Below are 24,144 nucleotides of genomic sequence, written 5' to 3' on the forward strand. Positions count from 1 at the left end.
ACAAAGTTGCTTACCGAGAAAATGTCCCATATTCCTCTGTTTATCAAACTATGTTCAGCAGAACTCAGGGATTTCATGGTTTTATTTTTCCCCCAAAGGAGTTTTCCAAAGAAAAATTATGCTGCAGTGTTTTCCATTATTTTCTTTGTGAGTTTTGCAGGACATGCGGACTCCATTGCAGAGACTAGTCAAATTAATCTAATGACTCTAAAGCTGGCTTCTTTTTGGTATGGATTCAATCACTGACCATGGAAGGCAAGGTGATAAGGCACCCTTGGTGAAGACAGTTCTTACATTTGACCATTCAGAATGGGTTTGGATGTGATCTGGAGTCAAGAAAAAAAAGGGAGGGCAAGGGAAAGAGACGAGCAAGGGGGTACACCACTGCCCATTAGTCAAGAGTGGGTTCTGAGATCGCAAGTCACAGTAGCGGACAGAGAAGGAAAGCAAGAGGTAGTAAGCGATGTTGGGTGTTTCACTGGTGGTGGCTCTTCCTGAAGATGGGTCATTCTGGAATAGATCAAACCATTATAGATTTACAGCTGGAAGAGACCTTAAAATGTATCTCTTTCAACTCCTCAGATCAGTTTATCACTAAGCTACTTGCTATGGATATAGACAGGAGTGGAACAGCACTTTCCTTCAACGAATTTGCATTCTATTTGAGAATATGTATGTAAGTATATAAGTTGTACTGGGGGTGTGAAGATCAGGAACATAGATAATTTGTTTTTGTATCCACTATTATGTATAACTAATAAATTGTTACTAATGTAATCTAGTTACTAAATCATTTAACATTGGATAGATCTTCTATGAATGTTACAGATAGACATGTGTAGAAAGTACAGTGGATTAACATCTGTGGAGTGATTATGATCCCTCCCACTGGAGGGAGTGAATATCTACACCAAAAGATTTGGGTCCATCTTGTGTATTGGATTAGCATTTGATCTTTGTGAAGGAGGCCTTGTAACTTTTTAATGGGAATGTGATATCTCAGCTATACTTAATATATAATTTGAAAAATTCTTATTTGTATCTTTTTGTTTTTTTATCAATGTATATTCCCCAATGTGTCTTCCTTTCCTTTCCCTTTCTGGAAAAACATTTTTAAGATTTAAGAAGAGGAATGTTCAGCAAAGTTGACCAACACGAAGTCTGACAATATATGCAGTGATTCCTGTCACGCGGTAATATTCTATTACATTTATTTACAGCCACTTACTTAGCCATTCCTTAATTGATGGACACCTTTGTTTCCTTTGCATTACAAAAGCATTTGAGACAAACATTTTGGCATACAGGAAACCTTTATATACTTACATTGGGGACCTAGTCTGTATTTTGACCTTTTTGTGTTTTCTCTATATATTGGATATTAGACTTTTGTCAGAGACATATAATACAGATTTTCCCCCAGTCAATATTTCTTTTTTTTGTGCTAATTTTGTTTTTGTAAAAGTCTTTATCATGTAACTATAATTGATGATTTTATTTTTTGTGATCACCTCTATCACTTTACTTAAAGATGACTTCTAAAAAGAAGTACAAAATTCTAGTTGGCAGCCATTGTGTATTAGGTGTATGCTATATGTTCTTACATGGTGCATAGTACAGAATGTTCCCTTTAACGTTCCAACACATCCACCAATCCCATATTAAAGATATTTAAGTCATGAAAATGAAAGGTGTGTTTGTAACACCTTTATTGGCAAGCCCAGATTTGTTGGAATATAGAATGCTTACACTTTGAGTGTAACCATTTTGAGTGTAACACATTTTGAGTTACACTCAAACGTAATTTGAGTGTAACACATTTTGATTTTCTCACTCTTTTTCTTTGTAGGTTTTGTGTTCCCCATCCCTTTCATGAGACAAAGTAACATACCTGACACCCACCTATGTGTATCTTGCCTCGTTACTAAGTCAGGTGTAGCATTGTCACACAGGGATCCACCCACCCCTGTTTAAGTAACTCACATAAAACAACATAAGCTTTAAAATGATTTCAGGGGTGCTACTTATTTATTAATAAAAAAGTTTTAAAATTAGTTCAGTAAAGACAAAATGGTGCATTTCATTTGTCTGTAGAACGAAGAATATTTAAGCTAGGAGGATTCTGAAGGGAATGTTTATCTAGCCAGACTGTATCTATAAGACTCAAAGAAGTTAATCTGATGAAATGTAATTCATCTTTTAGTGTTTACTAGGTGCTTTTGATGGGTCTACAATGTGCTATATACAAATATAGCTCATGAAACAATCTCTACCCATGATGAGCTTATGTTTTAAATGGAGAGGGAAGAGGAGACAATTAAAGAATATATAGCATAAATATAATAAAATGAATCCAAAAACCAGTTAAATGCAAGGTAATTTGGGAGGGAGAGCATTTAGTGGGATCAAACATTAAGTAAGGCTTCACACTCAAGCTTAAGCTTGAAGGAATAGAGGATTCTATGAGGGGAGAAAGGAGAACATTGGATGGGGGATGGGTGAAATTTAACAGATCATTTCTGCAAAGGTACATACCTTAGGGAGCTGCTGACTCTTTTTCTTGATTGAGAGCAAATTGCTTATTTTGTTTTAAAAAAAAAGGAAGAAAAGAAAAACAGTAGCGGTGGTGGCGGTGAAAGGGATCAGAACAGGCTCCCATTTAAGATCCAGTTGCTTCTTACTTTTACTTAAACTTTGATACAAACGGTATGACTACCAGAAAGTGGTAGCAAAGAATGAATGCAGTGTATAACCAAAATATTAACTTAGATATTGAAACATGGACACAATTACGTTTTGATGATACTCATATCACAGTGTTGTTAATATTCTCTGTAACGTTTATGGAGCAGGATACAGATGGGATATACTGGCACAGTTTTATTGATATAGTGAATGACCACAATTAAAATTTTTTTTTAAACCAAACAATGATGCGCCTTCTTTCTTTCAGGTCTTTTTGCATTTGGGATGCCGATGAGGAGCAAGTGTGATTGTACTGATTACATTTGTTCCTATTTGAAAATGGCTCAGTACCATCTTTTCTTTCTGCAAAACTTTGTGACTTTCTTAAAAAGCAGGATTGTCCATATTGATTAGTGCTAAATGTTGTGCATTCATGTTCACCACTATCTCTTTTTTCTTTCATTTCATGAATGACCAAAGGTAATTTAATTGCTTCCATCTTAACCAAGAATCTTGATTAGCTTGAGGGATAGAAAGTCAGCTCTACAGAGTGAGGAAGACCTGGATTTAAGTCCAGTCCCTGACATATATTGACTTTGTGATGCTGAGAACATCACTTAGCTTCTCAAGTCCAGGCAGCTCTCTGATGACTGTAAGTTACAGAACAGTTGCTGATCAGCATTGTAGTCTCCTTGGCATTCCCCATTCTCTCTCTCTCCCTCCCTCACTCTCTCTCTCTCTCTCTCTCTCTCTCTCTCTCTCTCTCTCTCTCTCTCACACACACACACACACACACACACACACACACACACACACTTAGAATACTATACAAGAAAACCTATTTTTAAATTATGTTGAGCTAAAGCCAAAACCCTGCAATACATTTCGAATAACATCCTACCCTTCCAAAAGACATGTTGTTCAGCAGTGGCTTTTTGTACTAAAATGAAAGATTTTTCTAATATCTCATTGTGGTATAGAGGTGACCCTGGTATCAAAGTCAATGCCAGTGGAATACAAAATATGATAGGTACTATCAGTTTAAAAAGGCTTAGAGTATAGTCCCTATGACAAATTGTATGGGGACTAGTCTAGGATGTCTATAGCCAGGTGTCTATAGGGTGACAAAATTTTAGACCATAACATCTCTTTTTTGGGGGGAGGAGGGGAAGACAATAGGGCTTAAATGACTTCCACAGGTCGTAAGTGTCTGAGACTGTATTTCAGCTCCGATCCTTCTGACTCCAACATTGGTGCTCTATCCACTGTGCTATCTAGATACCCCTGGCCATAACAGCTCTTGAAGGTGATCTCTTAAATCCAAGAGGGGTTGCCGTCTGCATGAGGGATAGGAGTGGATTTAGACCTTTTTTTGAATGAAATTTTAGGTCTTAAAACTGTTCATTGCATTTTATCAGAATGATTTGAAAATTAGTAATTCAGTTTGTGATATTGATGGCAGTAACTCTTTCCTAACTGGAAAATTTGGTGAGACCTGGCGTTCCGTTCCCTCATTGGGCTAGATGAATGAGTTTGCCAGGGTTTTCATTTTTTGAAAAGATTATTGTAGATAATTAGATGTACACTTTATGTAGGTCTGTGGGCCTTAAAAAGGACCTGTGCTGAGTTTTTTATTCTAGCATTACAATTAATAAGGCTTCTGCTTCACTACTCAAAATGGGACACTACATTTCTGGTTGTTTTTTCTTCTCTGTGCTAAGCAGGTTAGGAAACATGGTAGCAAGTAAAACTGTGATGTAACACTCTAAATTATGTGTGCATGGTTGGAAGCTAAGCTTACATCCCCTGTCGCTTTGCCTTGCAGCATTGTTAGGAATGAGCAGGCAATATACTCTCAACAGCAGGCAAGATTCCCTGTGGATGGGAGCAAAACAGTGAATAAAACAAGTTTTTAATGTGCTGTTATTTGAGCACACAATTGCCCATATATAGTACTAGTGAAGGATCCAGATAAAAAAATGCTATTCTAGTATACAGGATGGACTTTTCCATTGCCCTTTGACTTAAGTAGTTTACTTAGTCTTTGGAGGTGTAGCTTTTCTTTTCTCCCATTGAAGTTTTGACCTAGTTGGCTTATGGGTCGTGTAAAATCAAGTAATGAATGTAGACGAAATAAAGGAGAAAAACAGAAAAGAACAAATAGACTAGGTGGGAAGAAATAGATCACACACAAATAGATATGGCTGTCTTTTCTTGAAATGGGAGCTTCATTATTTCACCGTTCAGATTATAAAGGTGTCAATTCAAGGTATATACGATGATGCCAATGGCTAAAGAATTATTTGCCTCTTGAGCTGGATCAGCCAGTGAACATTGGATGAGTTAATTCATTCTGCTCCTAGCTTCTGAGAGGGAGAGAGGCCACAGGCAGAAGAGGGTATTTTTTTCCATAAAGCCAGACAGCAAAAACAACTAATATTTGTGCAACATTTTAAAGTTTTTTTTTATTGTACTTCATATACATTATCTCATTTGAGAAAAACATAGGATTAATGCCAACCACTTCTAATGCCTGTAATAACAAGCTATCCACATTTGTTAAGAAGAAAGTATTCATTTTAAACACACATCATCCCTTAAAACAGTCTTCACTGTGATTGGCTGTAATATGTCTGTTCCTTCAGAGGAGAAACATTCACCCTTGTTTTTGAAGATATAATAAGAATAACAAAGCAGCCCTAGCAGTAATATATACATAACATTTTAAAGTTTGGAAAAGGTTTTTGTGTATTATCTCATTTAATTATCTCAACAACCTTGTGACAGAGGAACTATGCCTGTTACTATTCCCACTTTACGTTGAGAGGAGACGGAGCTCATTTTGCAAGGTCCAATCCTTCCCGTAAGATCATACAGCTAGTGTCAGAGGCCAGATCTGAATAAAGTTCTTCTGCTTCTGACTATGATTCCATATGGCATCCAACCTCCAATTCATCAACTTACTTTTGTATTCTACCTTGTAATCTGTGTACTAGGGAGAAAAACCAAGAACAGGCCATTCGAATTGCCTATTATGTAGAATTTACAGGGAAAGATATTTATTGCTACTTTTATGTATTGTGCTTAGTGCTGAAGATCATTACTCGGCATGATCACATTTTTCCGTAACCTTTGTTTATCTCAAATTTAGTTAAAATCTGTTTTTTAAATTTGCACAAGGAATGGGGACAAGAGTAAGAACTTGACCTGTGATTTCTTGTTATAGGAGTTCTCTGTGAGGAACTTAATCTGTCAGTGCAGGCCAGCACCTTCTCTGCAATGTATAGTCATAGAGAGTTGACTAGACCACTGAGAAGGTAAGTGACCTGTCCAGGGTCACAAAGCCAGCCTGTGTCAGAGACCTAACTTGAATCCAGGTCTTCTCTCTCCAACTCCAGCTCTCTATCCCATACACCAGTCACCAAACATTAAAAAAATTCTGTCTCTTATTATTTTATTTCAAGATAGCTGCCTGAACCTCAAATTGAAATTGTTGTACATATGCCATAGCATTATACCACATTTGGTCTGAATCATCCGACTCCTTTTAAAGTTGTAACAGAACTTTTTCCCTTCCTCCTAAAAAAAAAATGCCCTACAGAAACAAAAGTCAGTGAACGATAAACAAATGCCAAACAGCTGATTTGAAATGGAGGCAAAGATTCATTTTGTCTAGTTATTTACATTGCTACTGACAATTATATGATAGGTGTCTCTTTTTCTGAAAGACTTTAGTAAGGGATACCTCTAATGAGTTCAATGTGTAATTAGAAATAAACTCATTCTTAAGCTAAAGGCTGAGAAATAATTGATTTAGGGGTCTTATTAGTTTAGCATAAAGATTTGATGAGACCCCAAATTATAGATTTAATCTAGAAAAAAAGATGCCTAAGACAGGATAGGAAAGTAAACATGGATTGGAAGCTTCAAGTACTAAATTATGATATTTTAAAATGGAAACTGTAGCTTTGTACCAATGGTACAGATTTATTCCATCACATACTGAGAATAGGAAAAAAATTACTAATAAAAAGTATGTTGATAAAGCTTGTGCTTCATGGCATGTAAAGCAAATATATAAATATACGTGTATTTGTGTCCGTCTGCAGAGCTAAAGGACACCTTTCCAAGAAATAATGCATTCCTTTAGAATTGCTGTAGATTTTCATATTTTTTAAACATTCCTATTGTAACGTACATCAAAAGGGCAGCTATGGTTCTTGTGTCTGACTATACATATGCATTATAAAAAAGTGCGTCTACTGTAATTACCGGTTTGCAGAGCGAATTCCTGCAGGGTTTGTACTCTCCCCATTAGTAAAAGAGATAAGTTGAAATGTATTAAAATTTCACTGTACAACTGGGAGTTTTTGTTCACAGTAAATGTGTTAATGTTTCTTCATTGCTTGACTGTTTGTGTTTAAATTTAGGCAGCGTGCCCAACAGGGACAAAATTATAGGATAAAGCTATGTATAAAAGAAAATCCTTCAGAGAGCACCAATAAGGCTCTTTTTTTAATAAGCAGTTACATATAATAGTACTCAGCCCTTGCCACAGAGAAAAGTTTTATCTGTCTATTTCAGAATTATTGGAATTTTGCTTTCCCTTGTGCAAAAGTTAAAAGGACAGAGCTTATGTCAATAGTTAATACACCTTGATGCTGAAACACCTATTATTTTATTCAGCAGTATTCTTGCAAAATAAAAGAAGAAAAAGTAGATATTCCTTATTGTTGCCCATATGATGAAGAGGGGATAATGGCAGTTTTGAGCAGAAGTGATAAATCAGATTTGTTACCCAGGAAAAATAATTCCTATTTACTATTTTAATCTTGACATATATTTCTTGCAGACATTTTTATTAATGTTTCTCCTCCTCCCCCCATTGTCATGAATATAGTGAATAAAGTATTCATTTTGAATAGAAATGGTTAATACAATTAGTCACTTTAAATGGTTGTAGATTGATGTTGTAAATGTAGTTTTATCAGCTAGAGTGAACAGGTAATGAGATTTAGGAAACAAATGGATGATGAGGACCTTCATTTCCTAGAGGGCTGGTGGGGATCGAAGTCATAGGTGCTGATTGTAGTGCGTACTGTTTTGACTTTGGCAAAAGAATTCACTCCCCTCTTTTTGAATGTTGAAACCCCTATCTCTTATACACAGTTGCAGCTTTTCCTATCTTGTCTGATCATAAGTTGATAATGAGGAAGTTTGACAATTTAGAGCATATAATCAGTAATTCAGATTCTCGAATTGAGAATTTTATCAGTCAGCTGTTTTGACCAGGGTCACCAAGTAATAAACAGTATAGCTAGCATTTGAACTAAAGTCCTTTGACTCCAAATCCAGTCTTATTTTCTTTGTACTTTACTGAGACTTCCCAATATGTCTTCTTAACAGGTTTCAACAGACCACTTGTCCTGAACCACAAAGGGAGCTATGTAAAGCTTTTAACAATTGAACACTGAAAAAAAAAATATTGTTTACTTGAGAGAATGAAATAGAGTAACCATTGGGTTTGGAACACAAGCTCTGTTATCTCGAAGGTTAGAACTGTGATCCTGAAAAGGATAAAAGAATTTTTTTAAAAATTAGCATTAGATAAGAGAATCAGATGACTTTGGAATCCATTGAAAAGTCAGTTTTAGTCATTTTATTCAGCTTGATAAAAGGAAACATAAATTTGACCTTGAACTTCTAAGTGTAATATGTACTTGAAAAATCGTGTTCCTTAGTTCTACTTATGATGGAGTGTGTATAGTGGGTGGGATTAAGACTTGGATTAAGATTCAGGAAGACCTGGATTTCAGCTTTAACTAGTTATGTCACCTTGAACAAATTATTTAATCAGTCAGCCTCAATTCCTTCATCAATAAAATGCTTTACAAATCTTATAGTACTCTTGTGTGTATGTGTGTGTGTATGTGTGTGTCCGTCCATCCCCACCTAAGTTTCTTTCTGTAGAGCTAAATTTGTTTAAAAAGGTTGATTTTGTGATAATTTCTATTATGTATTAGAGATGTTTTAAGTGTATCTGTAAGAGTTTGTTTTATTAAGTTGGACTTCTTTTTTACTATTTCCCTCATATCCTCTGATTATTAACTGATGTACCATCAAGCCCCTCAGCATAGTTACTTCCTTTTGGTTAATTTGTAGAAAGGCACTGTTGGAAAATTGGATTTTGATCTGATAGACAGGAGTGATTCTTGACTGCTTATGAACCATTTATAGTCTATCAAGTAAATCCTTCATTTTTCACAGTTTATTGTGCACCATATTGTAACATATTCACTCCTTCTGACCTCTTATAGCCTATTGTGTTGATTCACCTACCACGTATAGGAACTCAATCCACATGCTCAATATAATTTCGAATTATTCTAGAAGCCTTCCTCCTTTTCATAAGCTTTTAAAAAACTTTAATTTTTAAATAAGAATTTTACTGATTTCACTAAGGGTGGGTAGTAAAGATATGTTTATGCTTCAAAGTCAGACTTAATCTGTGCGTATGTGTGTGTATTTGTGTCTTTCTTCTCTCACATAATCTTCCCCCACCCCCAGCTCATCCTTAAAAGAAAAAAGAATAATTTTTCTTTCGAGACTCTAGGGCAAATTCTACTCTTACATAGAACACCTGAGAGCATAATTTAGCCCTTTTAATGTTGAAAACCACTTTTAAAAACAAACAATGTTGCTATCATACCTATATATTGATATTACTTGATAGGCTAATTCAACTTTCCTTTGCCAGATATTCCCATGAAACTAACGTAAAGCTCCATTCTTGACCATGGTGAATGGGTGGAGCTATGAGCTAAACCAGAGCCTAGGAACATGTAGATTTCCCATTGTATCATTATTATTTGCAGATGGCTATTATTCATGAAGTGAACCCAGTTTGTGTATATTTAGAGAAACATACTTTCCTATAATCAAGTGTGTGATAGATTCTTTTTAGAGTGATGGCTTTTAAAAAGGCCACTTGCAAAAGGCAATGTAGAGCTATCAAGACATGTACAGTTTACATGACTCCAAGCTAGTTCAGATTTCTAAAACTTGTCTCATTTTTCCCTTATCCTCTCTGAGGAAGTATGCTTCCATTTGAAAATCTATAACCCCCCCACCTGACTTTGTCTAAACCCCAACTTATTCTTTGTTGCCTTTAGGTAGATAGGAGAACTGCCAAACACATACTTTATCCAAATTTCCCCAAGATGTTGAATATTCCTGATATCCTTTTGGACAAAATGGTAAAAGGTAGACTGAATAATTATCTTAAAAAAAAAAAAAGCCAACTCCATTCATTTAAGCATCCAACAAGGCACTGCAATGGGTCCTGGGTAACAAATATTAGGGGCATTAGCTACTTGAATGGTCATACACAACGGGTGTTCCTTTAATGGATGAATGTCTACCTGGAAAAGTCTTCACTATCATCCTGCAAGATTCTGTCCTTGACCCAGCCCTATCATGTCATTTTTATCATTAACATGAAGGAAGACATAGGCTGGTTTGTTAACAATTAAAAATGACACAGAGTTGGGAAAAGTAGCTAATAATCTGACTAATAGAATTGAGTTCAGAAAGATCACAACAAGCTAGAATAGTGATGCAACATGAGCAAGATGAAATTTAATAGGGAAAAATTAATGAAACTTAAACAATAGATTTGAATAAAATCTACTGTAGAAGTTTATGACAAGAGGGCAAATAGCTAGACAGCATCCCAAGTAAAAGAGACCCAGGTGTTTAAGCTGACAAGAGAGTCAGTCAGTCAATAGTATGAAGTGGTTGTGAATAAATCTAATTATTGTCTGTATACAAACAAGCAAACTTGAAGGATTCATGATTTCATTTGTGTAAATATTCTCACCATTGATGTAGATTACAGCCTCTCTTTTAGACCACCTTTGTGATGGTGCCTGAAAAAGCAAGCCAATAAACAAAAACTGGTGCCATGATAACCCAATATTCTGGCACTGAACCTAGAAAAACTGAGCTAGGCTGGCGCTAGAACCACAGATAGGCAACCCATCACCATGCCGTTTCCTGCTTGGTGTAGGACTTTGTAGTGATTTCCCTGTCTCTTCGCCTTTCAGTGATGACACATCAGAGTAAGACTTTAGAGGAAGAATTAAACCCTAGACAATATAATTGTAGACCAAACGAACTCTAAAGGTCCTTTCTAACTCAAAAAAGGTTTTGATTCTACCTGTGATTTAATAATTCCCTTATTTTTAATAATCCCTCTTTAGCCAAGTCTTTTTTCTCTCTCTTCTCCCCCCCTCCTCCCCCAATTCCTGGGCAGGAATTTCCATCCACCTTTTAGCCCTTTGATGAAATAATAGGAAAACACCTGAGGAGACACAGTAGGGAAAATGAGAATGGCAGGGTTTTGCCAGCCTTTTCTCTTTTCCAAGTTAATGCCTCTCTCTGTTATTGTGGATAATCAAGAGTTGTCTTTTTAGATTTTAAGCTCAGTGTGTCAGCAACTCATCTCCTTTTTGGCTATTTAAGTTTTTTGGACAACTCTCAGAATACATTCAGTAAAAGGCCATCTTCTCTATGGATTTGATGGTAAAGAGATGCATTGCTCTGTGCTGTGGAATTTTGAACAAGGTGATCACTTCCTTTTACTGATGAGAACATACTGGAGGAATTCCTTCTTGGAAAAAGTCACCTTTGCTTAGGAAGGCCACTTTCACTTGAATTAAGTGTGCTGTTTTTTGCCTTGGATGGGTAATGATCGATACCCCTCTTGGTTGCTCAACTCTCACCTCCACTGATGAAATGACACAATTGTGCCACTCAGCAGTCTAGCTAGACACTCTTGAATTTGAATGGCTTTGCAAATTTCTTGATTCGTTTTGTATTCTTTTCTTTGTTTCTGAGGAACCCCAGTGCCTTCTTAAAAGCACTTAAAGGTTTGCAGCTTTCCTTGCATCTCATTATAAATTTCTGTCTTATTAATGTCTTTCCCTTCATATTATATTAGTAATTGTTTTCATGAATGCCACAGAGAAATGTAATGGTATTATCACCTTTCAAATTGCATTAGTGAGAATAAATAAAATGTATATCAGGGTAATGAAAAATTGCTAATCCAACGTTGAAGTGTAATGAAATGATTATTGTTTAACACTGATTGAGCACCAGTAATGTGTTGGGCACTGAATGGAAAGCCAGGGACACATGAGGGAGTCTGGTAGACTAGAATACACCATTGTGAGGAGCGACTTCATGACTTCCTGGGTAGTTTGCGGATTATAATGATTTCATTGCTTTTTCAAAATTAAACTAATTATCTCCTTATTTTTAATTGGATGATACATATAGACGTGAAAAGAGGCACTCACTGTTATGTTAACGTTATCGAGCTGGTCCTTTCTTTTCTTTCTTTTTTTTAAGTACACATACAATAAAGGTAGTGTTTCAATTACTAGGTTCTATTTAAGAGGAAAAACTTTCTTTGCTATAAGTGAAATGACTTAATTTCCTCTTTATTAATACACTTTGTGTAACACAGTGATTTTTATTCTCTTTATAGCTGATTTTTTAAAAACTGAAACATATATGTGTTTGACTCCACAAAACGATGGGCACACTCTCATATAATTGGCCATATCCTGCTGTTGATTTTTATACTTAACTCTTAAATTATTTGAAAGGGGTCTCCACATGTGGATTGATAGTAGGTTATAATCATGGGGTAATGACTACTTCCTAGAGTTGGATTCATATATTCAAAAGTATGTTTTATATATTCATGTTTCAATGTATATAGACAGATATGTGTGTGTATATAATGTGTGTATGTGTATGTATGCATCTGTGTGTATGTAAATAGAAAGATAACCAACCACACATACAGAGAGACATATATGCCCAATTCTATGACTTGTAATACTTTGACTTTCCCCTGAACCCTGCCCCCACCAAACAATCCTATGACTATACTTTCACTTTTGTTAATTTGAAATCAAAGTACTTTCATTTTAGTAGCCAGTTAAGGATAATAATTCATAGTGAGTTTTTTCTTCATTTGCTAACTAGAATTACTGTTTGCTTGAGATATTGAACTGGCAGTGAAATTGGAAAAATATTTGTGTAATAGAAGACATGTGTATTTGAATAAGATGGTTTCAGGAGGTCATCAATTGCATTTACAACTGGTATTTGCAAATAAGAATTATACTTTCATATTAATGAAATCCATTCATTTATTCAACAAATGTTATTTGGGTATCTACCACATGTTGAAAAATTAAATGCATCTTGATTAACAGAAGCTAAATCGTCTTGTATTGAAATATGCAGTTCTGTTCTTATAAGGCTCACAAGAACTCTAATAACTAAATTGGAAGAAATTGAATTGAATTACTTAACAGCCTTCAGAGGTAATGACAGTGTAAGAGATAAGAGATTTTTGGCTTTAGAACTTCAGAACAAAACTTGGACCTTCCCTTTTGAAGGTCTCTCACGATATTTAAAGTAAATATTTTAAAAGTACTTTATATTTCCCATGATTGCATAAATGCTTACATTGAATATATATTTTGACTGCATTTTATCAAGTATCTATCATTTTGTTGCATTATTTTTGATGTTATTGCTAGTACACTATGAATAATAGTGATGAAATAGTATTGGTTAAAATGTTTCTTCACTTTCATTTGCCACCTTACGTTTCCAAAGAACTTGATAATCAACATTTTCCAGTGCTGACTCTAGAAATACCATTCTTTCCACAAAGCTCTCTTTTCAGATATTTTTCTAAAAGTAGTAGATACTTAGTGGGTTTCCCCCTCTTTGCATTTACTTTGGGAAGTAGTGGGTTTTCCTCTTCCTTGTAGGTCTACCTGAAATGCCTGGATGATCATTTATTAAATATTTTATGAATATGTTCAGGTCCCTTCCGAGTCTGAAGGTCTATAATCCAATACTTAGAGTTAACATGAATATCCTTGGAGTCAGTGTGACACAAACCTTTATGAACAATCTTTGTCAGAGGATGAACTCCCTTTCTTCTAGTGACATCTTTCTCATATTTACAAAACATTTTTTCATCCATGTATGAAGAGAATTTGAATTTTAAAGCCAAACATGATTGTATTTTTCATAATTTTGCATAATGCATGTTTTAAGTCTGATGGAAGTCCATTGAAACCAGTCACTTCCTTGGTCAAGATGATGCTATTTTAGTTTATTATGAGATGAGATTTAGAATACTTTTTTTACAGAGGTGTACCATTGAAGAGGAAAAAGATAGGACGTGTAGGGGAGATGACCCAAGTCCTTAGAAGCGAAGCTGAGATTTTCTCCAATTTACTTGAAGGTTAGGTAGGGAGTTTATTTCTTTTCTTTTCTTTTTACATATGAATGGAGGTTGAGTGGTGAGGGAAATAGGAAAGAAAAGAGGGAGAAATCTGTCATTGGTATTAAACTGAATTTCAGTATTGTGGCATATGTTCTATTGCTTTAGAAAAGTTTCTTTGGGTCTGCCCTAGACTCTGGAAATGTATGAGACACTGTTAGAACTGGTGCATGGGGTGAATCTTGCAATATAGCCAGAGTACAAGGAATGTATAAAAATGTAGGAGACAGCCCCATTATCCAGAAAGCTATTGCTGAGCATTCTTTGAAAATAGAATGCACAAGAACATTGCCTTTGGAGTCACTGTGGTTTCTTCCATCATTCCTAAAACAAAGTTTTGTTTTTCTCATTCTGGTTTTTCCAAGTAAGAAGTGCTTATAGAACGTACTTTAGTAATTTTTATTGGAGTTGTTCTCTTTAAAAGTGCTTCTTTGTCAGCATGTCTTCATTGCCTGTTATATTATCTTATACTAGAAATTCTTGAGATAGAGCAGCAAATTTTATATACAGTGTAACTTATTACTTGACCAAGGTCTCACAGCCAGTAAGTATATATTAGAGGTAGACCTTGAACCCAGGTCTTCCTGATTCTTTTAAAAGTATTTGATTTTTTTCCAATTACATGTAAAAACAATTTTAAAAATTTATTTTCCAAAGTTTTAAGTTCCACAGTCTCCCTTTCCCCCTTAACCTCCCTGCCATTGAGGTAAGCAGTTTGACGTAGGCTATACATGTGAAGTCACATAAAATATATTTTCCTATTAGTCATATTGTGAAGGAAAACAAAGACCCTCCCAACCCATGCCCCTAAAACAAAAAAATAAAGTGTTAAAATGTATGCATTCAGATTTCATCAGTGCTTTCACTGGGGGTGGATAGCATTTTTCACCATAAATCTTTCTGTATTGTCTTGGATCATTATATTGCTGTTAATGTGTAAACTGTTCTCCTGATTCTGCCCATTTTGCTTTGCATCAGTTCATGCAAGTCTTTTCAAATTTGTTTGAAAGCATCCTGCTCATCATTTCTTATAGAATTCCATCTCAATAGTATACTACAATTTGTTCAGCCATTCCTCAGTTGATGATCATCCCCTCAATTTCCAATTCTTTGCCACCACAAAAAGAAGTGCTATAAATGTTTTTGTATATATAAGTCCTCTTGTTTCTAAAACTTTTTTTAAAAATCTGTGCAACAAAGACCGAGTAGTGGTATTGCTGGATCAAAGGGTATGCACACTTTTACAGTTTTTTGGGCGTTGTTCCAGGTTGCTCCTCTGAATGGTTGAATTAATTCGTGATTCTACAACAGTAGTAATTAGTGTCCCAATTTTTCCACAACACCTCCAAAATTTATCACTTTCCTTTTTTATCATATTAGCTAATCTGTTAGATATGAGGTAGTACCTCAGAGTTATTTTAATTTGTATTTCAATACATCAGTGGTGATTTAGAGTACTTTTTATATGCCTATAAATAGCTTTGATTTCTTTGTCTGAAAACTACCTGTTCCTGTCCTTTGACCATTTATCAATTGGAAAATGACTTGTATTCATATAAATTTGACTCAGTTCTCCATATATTTGAGAAATAATGCCTTTATCAAAGAAACTTGCTATAAATCTTTTTTCACAGTTATGATTACTATATATATGCTATCCCTCCTCAAAAGTGTTTGCTTTGGACCACTGCTTCCCCCAATCTGCCCTCCCCTCTACCACCACCTCCCCTTCTCCTGCCCTCTTCACCTCCTATTTCCCTGTAGGGTGAGATAGATTTCTACACTCAAGAGAGAATGTATATAATTCCTTCCTTGAGCCAATTCTGATGAGTAAGGTTGAATGGTCGTCTACCATTTCTGTATCTATCCCTTCAAAGTAAAAGCTCTTTCTTGCCTCTTTTATGTCAGATAATTTACCTCATTCTACCTCCCTTTACACCTTCTCCAGTTCATCCCTCTGTCTCACCTCTTAATTTTATTTTTTGAGATATCATCACATCATAGTCCACTCACATCCATACCCTTTATGTATAGTCCTTCTACTCTAATAATGAGAAAGTTCATAGGAGTTGCAAGTATCATCTTCCCATGTAGCGATGTAAACAGTTTTAACCAAATGAATTCCTTATGATTTTTCTGTTTACTTTTTTCCGTTTCTGTTGAGTACTGTTTTTGAAAATCAGATTTTCTATTTAGCTTTTCATCTTTTTTTAATTTATTTTATCTTTTTATCAGGAATGCTTAAAAGTTCTCAATTTATTTAAGTGTCCATTTTTGCCCTGAAGAATGATGCTCCGTTTTGCTGGGTCAGTGATTCTTAGTTGCAGCACTAGCTCCTTTGTCCTCTGGAATATTGTATTCTATGTCCTCTGATCCTTTAATGTAGAAGCTCCTAAATCTTGTGTTATCTTGACTGTGACTCCACAAGACATGAATTGTTTCCTTCTGGCTGCTTGTAATATTTTCTCCTTGACCTAGGAACTCTGTAATTTGGTTATAATATTCTTGGGGGGGGGGGGGTTTACATTTTGGGGTCTCTTTTTGAGGTAATTTAAAAATTAAATTAAATTTAATTTTTTAAAATTGATTTATTTGTTGTCAGTTTTCTACAATCACTTCCATATATCTTAGATTTTTCCCCCTCCTTCCCCCACCTTCCCTCCTCCTTCCCTCCTCTCTCCCTGAGATGGCATGTAATCTTACATAGGTTCTACACATACATTGTTATTAAATACATTTTCACCTTAGTCATGTTGCATAGAAGAATTAAAATGAATGGGAAAAATCATGAAAACAAAACAAAACATAACACAAGAGAAAATGGTCTGCTTCATTCTGCAATCCAATTCAATAGTTCTTTCTTGAGACATGGAAGGCATTTTGCCCCAAGAGTCCATTGGGAATTTTTTAGGTCCTTGCATTGCTGTGAAGGGCTAAGTCTACCAGAAAAAAATCCTTGCACACTGTGGTCGTTGCTGTGGACAAAGTTCTCCTGGTTCTGTTCCTTTCACTGAGCATCAGTTCATACAGGTCCTTGCAGGCCTCTCTATAGTCTTCCTGTTCATCATTCCTTATAGCACAATAGTATTCCATTACATTTATATTCCACAACTTGTTCAGTCATTCCCCAATTGATGGACATCCCCTTGATTTCCAGTTCTTATCCACCACAAAGAGTGCTGCTACAAATATTTTTGTACATGTGGGACCTTTTCCCTTTTTTTATGATCTCTTTGGGATATAGTCCTAGAAACAATATTACTGGGTCAAAGGGTATTCACATTTTTGTAGCCTTTTGGACATAGTTCCAAATTGCTTCCAGAATGGTTGGATCAGCTCACAGCTCCACCAACAATGAATTAGTGTTCCAACTCTCCCACCTCTTCTCCAGCATTAATCATCTTCCTGTTTTGTCATGTTAGCTAATCTGATAGGTGTGATGTGGTACCTCAGAGTGGTTTTGATTTGCATCTCTCTAATCAATAGTGATTTAGAGTATTTTTTATATGACTATAGATGGCTTTAATTTCTTCCTCTGAAAACTCTCCTATTCATATCCTTTGACCATTATTTATTAATAGGGGTATGACTTGTATTCTTGTACATTTGACTCAGTTCTCTATATTTTTTAGAAATGAGGCCTTTATCACAGACACTAGTTGAAAAAATTCTTTTCCCAGTTTTCTCTGTGATCAGTGAATTCTTTCCATTTCTATTTTATCCTCTGTTTTTTGGGATGCCAGGCCTGTTTTCCTTAATAATATCTTGAAATAGGATGTCTAGGCTCTTTTTTTTTTATCATGGCTTTCAAGTAGTCCAAGAATTCTTCAGTAATCTCTCCTCGATCTATTTTCCAGGTCAGTTAATTTTCCAATAAGAGAATTCACATTTTCATCTTTTTTTTATTCTTTTGATTTTGTTATATTGTTTCTTGATTGTTATATTGTTTTGATTTTGTTATATTGTTTCATGAAGTCATTCCATTTCATTTGCCCAATTCTAATTTTTAAGGAATTATTTTCTTTAGTGAGTTTTTATACTCTTCCTCCCCCAATTTGGCCAATCTTGCTTTCAAAGTAATTCCCTTCAGTGAATTTTTATACATTTTTCCATTTCACCAATTTTGCTTTGTAAGTCAATCATCTTTTCGATTGATTTTTGTTCCTTAAAAAAAATCATTCTGTTCATTCTTTTTTAAGATGTTACTTTTTGCAATATTTTTGTGCCTCCTTCACCAAGCTATTAACTCTTTTTCTTCATGATTTCCTTCTATCATTCGCATTTCTTTCCCCAATTTTTCTTCTGCCTCTCTTATTTGATTTTTTAAATTCTTTTTGAGCTCTTTCAGGAGTCCTTTTTGGTCCTGAGACCAATTCACATTTTTCTTTGATCATTTGGATGTATCAATTTTCACTTTGTTGTTTTCTTCTGAGTTTGTGTTTTGATCTTCCCTGTCACTATAGTAATTTTTTATGTCAGATTCTTTTGGTTGTTATTGTTTGCATATTTTCCAGCCTATTTCTTGGCTTTTAACTTTATGTTAAAATTAGCCTCTTCTTCTGAGGTGCAGCTTCAAGTTTTTCATGCTGCTGTTTTCAGAGCTGGTTCTGGGGATCTGTAAATTTTCAGTTCTTTCAAAGTTGTTTGGTCACTGTTCTCCTGCTCTTTGTTCTGGACTGTGAGCCACCACAAGTAGTCTTCTTTGCCTTGGAATTATGACGGGATCTGTGCTCTTGCCAGTGCTCTTCTTTTCTCTTATATTGTGACCTGGAACTATGTATTGGTAATGCAATATACTGCTCCCTATGTCAGCAAAGGATCCCGCAAAATCTCCTTCTAAACAGTTGTCTAACCCTCCTACCTTCTGTGGCCTGAGAGCTCTGGAAGCCACCACCTCTGCTGATTCCTGGCTTACTCCTGGCTTCCTAGATCGATCCTGTGCTGGACTGCATTCCACTCTCACCCCAGCAAAACAGATATTTCCTGTCAACTTTCTATGTTGTTTTGGTCTGGAAAATTGTTTCACCCTGTCCTTTTGTCAGTTTTGCCACTTCAGAATTTATTTTGAAGTGTTGTTTTAATATTGAAGGGAAATTTGGGAGAACTCAGGTGAGTCCCTATCTTTACAATGGAAACTTGGCTTCTTCCTGTCTCTTGATGCCAGTTCTCTTGTCACTATCCCATGTGCGTAATGATTTCATTTCCTTAGAGGATTTAACAAAAGGACATGGGATTTAGGTTAGGAAGATTTTGGGTTAGAGTTATTGAACCCTGAAATGGGTTACTTATTAGTAGTTTCTGGCTCGATGGGAGAAAAGAATAAACTTGATAGCCTAAAATAAGCTAAATTTGACTTATTTGTATTCTCTCTTTCCATTGTTTTACTTTTCTAGATGAGACATATCCTTTTACTTATCCTGGAACCTAGTAGTTTGTCCTAAGTATCCAGTCCATCAAAAAACCGTGTCATTTCTTCAGTCACAATCTCCCTCGCCTATATCATTTAGTCTTGCCTTACACATCCATCACCTTAATTCAAGCCCTTACTACCTCTTGGTTTGACCCTGATTATAGCCTTTTAATCAGTTTCCCTCCCTTAAATCCTGTCCCACTTCAACATCCTCCACTCATCTATCAAATTGATTGACATTTTTTACTCAACCAACTTCAGTGCCTCCCTATTATCTCTAGAATTAGATATCAAGTTTTTGTTTTAAAGCTTTTGAAAAGCCGGGTCCCTTCTACCTTGTTTGTTTGTTTTTTACTTTCTCTTCTTTGTGTATTCTATGAGTTCACTCTCCTAACTTACTTATGGGACTCCATCTTTTCATTGGATGTAGTGTTTTCATCCCTTACTTCTCCCTCTTGTTTTGCCTCATTTCCTTCAAGACTTCCCTCACCTCACCCTGTCGTAGTCAGGTGTTTCCTTGCTCCCCAGTCGCTAGAATCTTCATTTCTTACTTTGCCTTTCATAGCTAGTTTTTTGCAGGCTGTTTCCATCTTTAGAATGTGAGCTATTTGAAGGCAGCGGTGGTTTTTGCCTTTTTATTCTCAATTAAGAAATATTAAATCTGCAGTTAGCACAAAATTGTTCATTTGAAACCCCAGACCATCATGACTACTATAATAGAGGGAGACCTTTTTTTAAAGTGTGTCATTTTTGACTCTAGAACTGTGAACATAACTCTAATTAATGAATATTCTATTATTTTGTAATTGTTTTGGTCGGTTTCAGAAGCTGACTCATGCATTTGGTTGTTTACTGTTTTGGTTCTATTTTTATCTATGTATTCTCTTCGAAGTTCCTCAAAACTATGAATTGTGGCCTTCCTTTGTTTTTAATTTCCTCCTTATGCACCTAATAAAATCCCCAGAGCTTTTATAGTTTCCTTTATAATACATTTCAGTGTATCACTGTTCTGATTGTCTATAGCATACTTAAATTAGGACTTTCCTTCATGGCTTGTCATGGTAGCTCTTCTTGTATTTCAGAGGTGGCTTTGAGAATCACCTTATGCACATTTTCTTTGGTTTTTGTGAGAACTCAATCCCATTAGGCTGTCCTACTGGATTATAACTCTAGGTTGTCAAGGACAGGATTATATGCATCTTTTTACCCTCCAAAGAGTCTCGCACAGCACATTTCCTCTTACTTAGTAGATTTTCAGTAAACATAAGGTTTATTCCTGCCCAAGACTTTGGTATGGTTTTTGGGTTTCTCCAGACCCTGTTCAGTTTTTCCATAATTGTGGGTCATAGAAGAGAATAAAGCTTTTGGAAAGATCCTTAGATAGGATCTTAATTATTATTTTAGTCATGTCAAGAAATTTCTTTCTTTCCACCAAAGGGGTAGGAGATTGGGTAGAGGCCATACTGATCCCCAAACTTAAAGTATAAGTTTGAGTTCAAGATTTTTCGTTCCTTGAGGTTAGTGATATACTTCTTTCTATTCCTTAAAAGTATATTGCAGTCTGTTTTAAAAATAATAGGCACTCAGTAGCCACTTAATAAATGAATGAAACTTCCAAAATGAAAGCATGTACATTGGGATCCTTCCCTGCCACATTCTTTAAATGTGTACATTTTTGAGGTTTCAATCTTTTTGGTGATTTATTATTTTTAAGTGTGGGTGAGCTCACAGTTAATCACATAGCTTCTGTTTTGTTAGAATGTATGGTATTCCAAAGTTTAATACTGTTTCAAAAAAATATGCTATTTAGTGCAAAACTTCATTTGAAGTCCAATAGCTGATCACTTAAGATATTTATTTGGATAGTGTCTTTAAATATACATCATTACCCATGGGAATGATTATATTCCACCTAAATCCAGATTTAGAATAGGTAGACATTCTGACATTTGAAGAAATGTGACCTGAGGATTCTGTTGTTCCAACAGAAAAGAAGTTGAAATATTTGACTATTTAGGCACAAAAGGAATTGGACTTTGGATAAAAGTTCCCAAAATATTTCACATAATTTAGTAGGTAAGATTGAAATCCAGGATTATTGGTAGATGGATGAATGAAAGAGGAAGTAAATGAATAAACAAATACAAATATGTTTAAATAAACCTAAACAGAAATATTTCCAATTTCATTAATTCTGAAAATTCTTTTGACTCCTGTTTAAAATTTAGGGGAGCGTTATTTAAATAGACTATAATGCCGGACCTTTATTATTTAAAAGACTATCAAGTAGATTCTTTTATGTATGTATAGTTCATGTATTTCTCAGGGCTCAGTCTCTCTCATCCACTGCCTGAGCAAATTAAAATTCGAAATCTCTAACACTGTTTTGGGGCCATGTAGCTGTTGGTTGTGGGCGTATGTGGGTAAAATACTACAGGAGCTCTAGGAATGTTTTTGCTTTTTAATTTTATGACTTTATGTGTTTTAAAACTTTTAATGTGAAGAACATTAAGTAGGAGAATAAACATGTAGATTTACCCATTCTTGGTTTTCTTTCCAGACTTCGTTGTGACACAGAGTACTTTGTAACCCTAAAAAGTATCTCTATCTATTAGCTATGTGACTTTAAAAAATTTTTGTCAACTTGCATTTAATTCCTGAGTTCATTATTGGACACTTTATTAAATAATGTTATTCCTCACCAAGGATGATACAATATATTACAGAGTTGAAAAACTTTATTGAACATATATATATATTTTGAACATTGTACCTTTTGGTAGAACTATTTTTGAACTCTCATGACCCATGAATGCATATATTATTCTTTTAGAGTCAGCAATTCTTTCATGTCCTTCTTTCTTATTACTAATTCCTTTAATCGCTGGTACATACAGCAATGTTTTACAACCTGGCTAATGAGTAATTGGGTAGTTGACATTCAAATGGAGCCCTGAAATGTCAACATAACAGAAAGTGGTATATTTTCCCAAATGGTGCAAGGGAGGAAGCCTAGATAGTTTTAGGGGATGGGAGAGCAGAGAAGAAGAAGAAAAATAAGGAATTCCTAGATAAAAAACTGAGAACTTCATATTTATATCAGTCTGAACTGTAAATGTTTTTAATCTTATGTGACCAAAGTTACAAGATAATTCTGAGGTTATTCCCATTGAACTCTATTTTTGGTAGTTAGAATTCAGTAGAAAAATATCCATTGTAAATGAAATATTGTAAATATAAATGAATAATTTTAAAGTAAGTGAGCATTTCTGCTTTGAAAATTAGTAGAGCTTAGAAACGTTGTATAGGCTTGGGGGGGTGTGTATAATACTTACCTCTCTGTGTCTGTATATCTACATCCACTCTGCATGTGCATTTACATAGGTTTATGGATGTAGTCTGTATATACAGACATATGTCAATAGTCCTGGATTTCTCTAAAGTTGAAGAGAGAGAGAGAGAGATTTTCCTGGCAGTTCATGTAATTACAGTAGATTTTTGATCTGTGAATGATCAGAATAAATCCATTCTCTCTTAGAAATCTTTATACAAGGGCACACCCAAAATTTACCAAAAGTAGTTGGAGGAACATAGTTCATCTTTAGCACAGTTTGGAAACATAGGTTTCAATCCATTAAAATGTTAAACTTCATTTATACTGTTTTAATGAACTTCATTATATGAACTGGTGAAATGATCTTTTTAATAGTTATTTTTAAAATAATTTGTTCATTTTAAAACAAGTAACAGTTATATTCATACATATTTAGAATGTTCATATTTGACTACTTAAAGCAAGACCTCACCAACTTATTTTTTATTATTATTGTCATCATTATAATCATTTATCTAAAAGAGAAAAACAATGAAATTATCATGACTTCCTAAATGAGAATGAAATGGATTTTACATCAAGAACCACAAATAATTGAGACATAATAGATACAAAGTTCCTTGCTACCTCTCACGAACCACTGAGATCCTTGTCTTCTGTCATTACATATCTGTGAGATGAGGAAAGGATTTGAATGAACTTCAGGGCAAGAAGAGTACCACTGTAGTATTTTTATGGATATTTCTGTGTTAAAGTTTCATCTTGGCTTGCAAACAAGCAGATTAATTTAAATTTGAAGATTTCAGCAGCAGTATTTTTTCTTCAGATTCTTGGTATATCAAAGAATCTTACATATGTGTATAGATATACAGATATATAGATATAGATATGTATATATCTATATCTATATCTATATCTATCTATCTATCTATCTATCTATCTATCTATCTATCTATCTATCATCTGATTCTTTATTCTTCCATCATGAGTGGAAGAAAGCCTTTGCTTTCTATTCTTTTAAGGATGTATCCAACTCTATAGTAATAAGATATATTAAATTGATGAAATAACCTTTTTTACTCAACTTTCTCAGAGATGTTGATACATCTATTTGAAATCTGCTTATGTTTTATAAAGCTTTATTCTTAAAATGACCACAACAACTCAGCTCCCTACACGTTCCCATACTTTTCATTTAAAACATATGTCTTCATATTGATGGAGGTTTATTTAAAAATGTGAGGAGTGTTTCTATTCCAAAGGGTTTTGTTTTTTTCTCCTTCTTTTTAAATGGTGAGAGAGCAGACATTCAGACAGATAATTAAATGTTGTTTT

General features: G+C 34.8%; 1 protein-coding gene across 8 annotated transcripts in view; it reads left to right on the top strand.

The window, feature by feature from the left end:
* Nucleotides 1-24,144, top strand: part of BNC2 (basonuclin zinc finger protein 2) — a 512,918-nt gene that overhangs the window by 313,488 nt on the left and 175,286 nt on the right. The gene's annotated exons all lie outside the window — the stretch shown is intronic.

This window comes from Notamacropus eugenii, chromosome 1, assembly GCF_028372415.1.
Source record: "Notamacropus eugenii isolate mMacEug1 chromosome 1, mMacEug1.pri_v2, whole genome shotgun sequence".
Classification (NCBI taxonomy): domain Eukaryota; kingdom Metazoa; phylum Chordata; class Mammalia; order Diprotodontia; family Macropodidae; genus Notamacropus; species Notamacropus eugenii.